Raw genomic sequence first — 7,500 nt, 5'->3', positions numbered from 1 at the left:
AAACCGAGAGAGAGAAACCGAGAGACCGAGAGAGAGAAACCGAGAGACCGAGAGAGAGAAACCGAGAGACCGAGAGAGAGAAACCGAGAGACCGAGAGAGAGAAACCGAGAGACCGAGAGAGAGAAACCGAGAGACCGAGAGAGAGAGAGAGAGACAGAATCAACCAAACCAACAACCCAGGAGATGAATCTTTACAAGAAAAAAAGGTAAATACACAGCCTAGTGTCTCATATCTCATAATTCCCTACAAACTTTCACATAAAAAAGATATCTGGAGCGAGACGCACACCGAGGAAAAAGGAAAACCGACCCATGGCTCCTTTTCTCAAGTTAAAAAAGGAAAATCCACATTAAAAAAAAAGGAAATAAGAGCTAAAACCATAACAATAACTAAGGGGAAGCCCGTTCAGAAAGTGTTCACAGACCATTTTTCATTTATTATCTTGTTTACTCACACTTCCACCGTTTACATACAGAATATGAATATTTATGTAGATGTATGATATGAATGTATACATGCATATATATATATATACACGTTACACTCATGAGATAGAACTCATCAACGCTAACTTACCCAAATTACGTTTTAGAAGTTTAATAGACCAAGACATTTAATCAATCGAGGCAACTGGAATACCTTAAGATCCACATATGATAATGATAATGATAATAACAATAATGATAATAACAATAATAATAACAATAATAATAATAACAATAATAAAAATGATAATAATAGTAATAATAATAATAATAATTAATGATGATAATAATAATAATAATGATAATAATAGTAATGATGATATTAACAATAATCATGATAACAATAATAATAATAATGATAATAACAATAATAATAATGATAATAATAATAATAATGATAATAACAATAATAATAACAATAATAATAATGATAATAATAATAATAATGATAATAACAATAATAATAACAACAATGATAATAATAGTAATAATGATAATGACAATAATAATTGTAGCCGGGCGTAGACCCAGTAGACTTTAAGATGTCTGGTTGAGTCCGGGCTCAACCGAGAATATGGTTTTTGCTCAAGGGAAAGATTCGTCTGCAGTGAACAGATTTAAGGTTCCAGGCCTACGGCACGCTGCCACCACCCGATTAGTAGGTTCGGGACCCGTGTGTGTCGTGTAAGTGGGTGTGGGCGTTGTATCAGAGAAGGGTGGAAAGAAAGTACAGAATGAGTGTGCTGAATGTTGGATGTGTGAGTGTGTAGATGTGAAAAGGGAGATAGCGTAGGCTGAGCGTCTGCGTGGAGGTGTTTGGAAGAAAAAAGCAAGATCATAGAATTCTTCTTCCCTTCGGTTTGAGCATCCGCCTGCTGGGAGCGGGAACACAGGTATAGCAAAAATTAATCTGTTCTTTGAATACCAGCTTAATATTCTCTGATTTATCTAGCCTTTTTACAGCCTTTCAAGGGTTGCGTGACGTCAGAGCAACCAGCGATGTGCTGTTTAGGAGACCCGAGTCCGAGATAGATTTAGGCATCTAACCTTGGTCAGAACCAGAACTTTAGTGGTGGTAAGACTATGAATTATTCTGACTGGAGTTGAGTAAAAGCTCTAAGATGGTACGATGTTTATTTAGAGCAAGTTGCACTCATTAGGCATTTTCGGTCATGGAAAGGTAAATAAAGGTGGGTGCATCACCGATTTATCACAGCGGAGGTGATGCACGAGAAATTAACACCAGATAAAACTTACCACGAAATATAAAAATGTCTTCCCTAAGTTGGCGTCCCAACTCCAGAAGTATTGTTATTAGGGGGTCAGCATAAAAACATCCAAGTCCCTAAATTACGTTAAATTGTTAACATCCAACCCAAATGGATGTTAACTGTTAAACCAAAGCTAATGCTGACGGATACCTAGTAAGAGTACTTGTGTGCAAAAGAATTAAGAAATAGATTAATAAGAAGGCTGAAAAAGTCAAGGAAGGGACTATTCACGAAGACTGCCTGAACACCCACAAGGTCAGACAGGAATCAGCCGAAACAACAAACGACAACAATAACAAAAATCAATTATCATGTGATACTAAGGGCTCGTTATCAGGAGATACGGATCACCAAAGTCTGCCTGATCACCCACAAGGTCAGGCAGAAATCAACAGAAACATATCAAACAAAATATGTAAAAAGATCCTGATAACGATCTTTTATCCCCGGAGGTACGGATCCTCAAGCAGGGACGAAAGGAAACATTAACATTAACTTAAAAAAATATATGTACAGGAGGTATGACTCCTCAAGTACGAACGAAATACAACGAAGTATTAACTTGTCTTAAAAAGGGAAAGTCACACTGGAGGGACAATCACAAAGGACTGCTTGATCACCCACAAGATCAAGCAGAAATCAACAAACACGTATTAAGCGAAACTAAGTGATAACTTAGTTGTTAAATTGAATACACTGGAGGTACGGATCCTCAAGCAGTGTTCCTCTATATCACTTGGTCCTAATGCTCTCAAACACTTGGAAATACACAAAAGTACTGCTATGGGACTTCACGAAAGAGTGCACCCTGCAGATGATAATGCAGCATGTCACGCTAAAGTCCAAAAGAGACCAGTCGTCTCCTACACACAACCATGTCACTTAGCTTTGAGGAGATACTCAGCAATCCTGGTAAATCCGTGCGCGAAGTATATCCCAGGGTAAATCCGAGCGAGAGCACAACACAGGTAAAATTGCAACCGCGAGGGACCAAAGTGCGGGACAGAGGTCAGGACCGAAGTTCTCTTCCTTCCCCCTACCACGAGTACATATACCCCGAAAGAAACCCCCAACCCAAGCCCCAGGCATTGCGCGAAAGAAGAATATAGGCAAAAGAAGTGCCTGAAGACCAAGCCGATAGTTCGACAATCCAAACAACCGAGACGAGAGAGGGAAGGGGAAAAACAAAAAAGAAGCAGGGTAACGACCGTCACCTCCTTCGGTGGTTATCGCGGGAATTTGGAGACGTCGACAAAAGGAAAGAACATTAGAAAAAGATAAATACAGGAAATAATACGGAGAAAATCCGATAACAAACCGTTATGGTAAAAACTGTGCATGTCGGCCATAACATATATACAATAATTGGGTTTAAAAAATAAATAAATAGCTGTTTTAGCTTGGCGACTTCAACTGGAGATGACATCATCTTTAGAGTCGGGACGTACGCAGCCGTACACTACAATAATGATAATAATGATAATAATGATAATAATAATAATAATGATAATAATGATAATAATAATAATAATGATAATAACAATAACAATAATAATAATAATAATAATAATAATAATAATAATAATAATAATAATAATAATAATAATAATAATAATAATAATAATAATGATAATAATAATTTATGTTTCGCTGTGACAGGCTCTTGTGAAATAAGTCAAATTGTGACTTGTCTGTTTATTGCGCTTCTCAGCTATTCCCTGTGTGCGAGGAATGGCCGGGGTGACCATCCACTGGCAGCGCACGGGGATCGAACTCGGGTCAACATAGCTGCGAGACGAAAGCGCTACCACGGGACTACACAGCACATCCTACTCCCTTCTCTGTCTCTATCTCTTTTCCTCTTCATCCCTCCGCTTCTCTCCTTTCTCTTACTCCTTACATCTCTCCGTCTCTCTTTCTCCTCTCTATCTGTCTTTCTTCCCCTCTCTCTCTCTCTGTCTCTATCTCATTTCCTCTTCATCCCTCCGCTTCTCTCCTTTCTCTTACTCCTTACATCTCTCCATCTCTCTCTTTCTCCTCTCTATCTGTCTTTCTTCCTCTCCCTCTCTCTCTCTGTCTCTGTCTCTGTCTGTCTGTCTCTGTCTGTCTGTCTGTCTGTCTGTCTCTCTCTCTCTCTCTCTCTCTCTCTCTCTCTCTCTCTCTCTCTCTCTCTCTCTCTCTTTTCCTCTCCCCCTCTCATACTCAGTCTTTCTTCCTCTCTCTGTCTGTCTGTCTGTCTGTCTGTCTCTGTCTCTCTCTCTCTCTCTCTTCTCTCCTTCTCCCTCTTCCTTCTCTCCTTCTCTCTCTCTCTCTCTCTCTCTCTCTCTCTCTCTCTCTCTCTCTCTCTCTCTCTCTCTCTCTCTCTTCCTCTCTTCCTCTCTCCCTCTCATACCTTCGACTCCGACACGGAACGGTATGTCTGGCGAAGAAGGAAGTGCCACATCCTACCCCACGGTTCCTGGAGAAGGGAAAACACAACGAAAGGATTGGTGTTGATCGTGATTAGGAAAAGGTGGATAAGCAGCTGAGGAAACGAGTGGGTGTACATATTCATGTGATAAGATACAGTTACAGTGATTGCAAGTGTAAATAGCAAGCAGTAGCACAACACACCGTATCCGTAAAAGAGAAAGAGAGAGAGAAAGGTGGGAGGCAGACAGATAGGGAGAGAGAGGGAGGGAAGGAGGAAGAGAGAGAGAGAGAAAGAGAAAGAGAGAGAGGGGGGGAGATAGATAGATAAGATAGAGAGAGAGAGAGAGAGAGTGAGAGAGAGAGAGAGAGAGAGAGAGAGAGAGAGAGAGAGAGAGAGAGAGAGAGAGAGAGAGAGAGAGAGAGAGAGAGAGGGGCAAATAAATTAAAACAGCCAGAGGAGAGAGAAAGAGGGACAGAAAGAGAAATGGATAGACAGACAGATAGACAGAGAGAAAGAAAGAATATCTTTTTGCTATCGATATATTTCCGTCCATGTCTACTGCTATCCCAAAATTAAGTTAAAAAGCCTATAAAATAGATAGAATTGAAAAATAAAAGTGAAATGCAGTGACGTGACGAGAACGATAGGAGATGTGACATGACATGTAACAGTGACCTATCTTATCTATCGGTCTGTGAAGTGACATGATAGATAGACATTCATAGGTTTTAGTGTTGTAGAATCTATTACAACAACTGGTCAGAACGACATGACAGTGGTATGACAAGTGAACAAATGTCATGAGGGCAGTGACATGATCCTAGACATGATAATTAAGACATGACAAAACAGATCATAGAAGAGCAACGTGGGCAGAGAAATGACAAATGATGACAAATGAAATACTGAAGCAATATAAGTGTAATAAAAAAAAAATCACTTCAAATGAGAATGATGTCTAGACATGATTGCATGACTGGCGTTTAAAGGAGTTCATGAACTGATGTGAAGAAAGTATGTGGCAAAAAAAGAAAAGAAAAAAGAGAAAAGATAATAATAATGAAAAAAAATACTTTCGCCAATAATGAATTTACGTCAAATTTGGATAAAGATGACGACGACGATTCAAACACGTGAACTTTTACCATAACCCTACACCCCCCCCCAAAAAAAAATTACCCTCCCCCCAAAAAAAAAATCCACCACCAAAAAACAAACAAACAAACAAACAAACAAACAAACAAAACCCCAAAACCTAAAAAAAGAAAAAATTACCCTCCCCCCAAAAAAAAAAATCTCATCACCAAAAAAAAAAAAAAAAAAAAAAAAAAAAAAAAAAAAAGAAAAAAACAAAAGAAAAAAAACAAAACAAAGAAATTACTCTCTCCCCCAAAAAAAATCCACTCACAAAAAAATACCCCCAAAACTAAAAAAAAAAAAAAAAAAAAAAAAAAAAAAAAAAAAAAAATTAAAATACATGAAAACAAAAGAAAAACAAAACACCACAGCCATGGCCATACCCAACCGGCGAGAAGTCGAGAAAGGTGAATCACAAGCTTTATAATTTGATGAGCAGGAGGTTAGAGCGGGGGGGGCGGGGGGGTCTTTCCTCTGGGGGGGGGGGGGGGGGGGGGGGGGGTGAGAGCGGACGGAATCAGGATGGAAGGCGATTGGCGGAGGAGAGCGGGATGGAACTGCACGTGTCTGGGCACACATTTAGGGGACGTATATAAAAAGAAAAAAAAGAAAAAAAAAAATATATATATACATATATAAATATATGAATATATATATATATATATATATATATATATATATATATATATATATATATATATGCATATATATATATGCATATATGTATATATATAAATATATACATAGATACACACACACACACACACACACACACACACACACACACACACACACACACACACACACACACACACACATATATATATATATATATATATATATATATATATATATATATATATATATATGCACATAAACATGCGTGTTTATGTGTATGTGTATCCCATATACCATGCGTGCAAGCCTGCTTATAGATACCTACACATACTGCGCATCCGTGTGTAAGTCCACCGACGTTTCCCAAAGAGAAAGTCCAGGTCAGCAAGTCCCATTTCTGCACAAAAACGGCAGTTGATTCCAAGTCCTGCAATGCTGACGAATCCTGACAGGTCGAGCCGGTCTGTGCTTAGTTAGAGCTGCAAGTTGCAAGAGTTCGCCCGGGCGTGTATGGCGGGAGAGAGAGAGAGAGAGAGAGAGAGAGGGAGAGAGAGAGAGAGAGAGAGAGAGAGTGACTGAGAGAGAGAGAGAGAGAGAGAGACAGACAGACAGACAGAGAGAGAGAGAGAGTTATTTCCCCGTCTCTGAAACTTGGAAATGGGGGAAGCTATCAATGTTGATTTGGCGAATAAAGGGAATAAAAGAAAGATATATAGGTCATATATATATATTTTTTTAATGATTTATGAGATCGATGGATTGAATTATTCTAGTCATTCTAGTTGGATTGTATTTGATTAGGATTGTATTAATGTGATTTGAGATATTCTGTCTGGTGGTTGGTGGAACTTCTGTCTGGCATCTTGGGCTAGGTCAGGAATATATTTTTTTTTCTTTTTCTTTCATCACGCATAACGGTTTATATTTGCGGGAATTTCAAAGCCAAATCTGTGATCCGCGACTTATGATTCGCTTCGATATCCATAAACATCGCCAAATCTGCAGGATTTTTTCGAAATAAAATCTAAGATCTAAGCGAAGATTAATGAACTGGCGTGGATGAGACTTGGCATTTGAAAACGAACCTTTTTGGAACATGACACAATCCAACAGAAAAAAAGTTATTCTGAGGTATTTACACACCGACTTCGTAGACATGCTAATTGCGATAACAAACTACAAGTCACAGATCTTTAAGGCACTTTAAATTCAGAATTGGAAAAAAAACACACACTGACGCATCAAAACAAAGCCAAACTTGAACAAACATTTCTTTTAATTAACGGTATTAAGGCCTCTCATCATCATCATAGTCAGAATCATTATCGTTTCCACTATTATTTTTTTTTCTTTTTATCACTAATTATTATCTGAATAATCCTCATTATCACCATCATCATCATTATCACCTATATCATTTTCATAATTTTATTATCATCATTTTTATCATAACAATTACATTCTTACTATTGTTATGATTATTATCTTTATTATCTTTGTTTTCATATATATATATATACATATATATATATATATATATATATATATATATATATATATATATATATATATAT

The sequence above is a fragment of the Penaeus vannamei genome, chromosome 16 (genome assembly GCF_042767895.1).
Source record: "Penaeus vannamei isolate JL-2024 chromosome 16, ASM4276789v1, whole genome shotgun sequence".
NCBI lineage: Eukaryota > Metazoa > Arthropoda > Malacostraca > Decapoda > Penaeidae > Penaeus > Penaeus vannamei.
The sequence above is the reverse complement of the archived record's forward strand: the minus strand, read 5'-3'. Positions refer to the sequence as shown.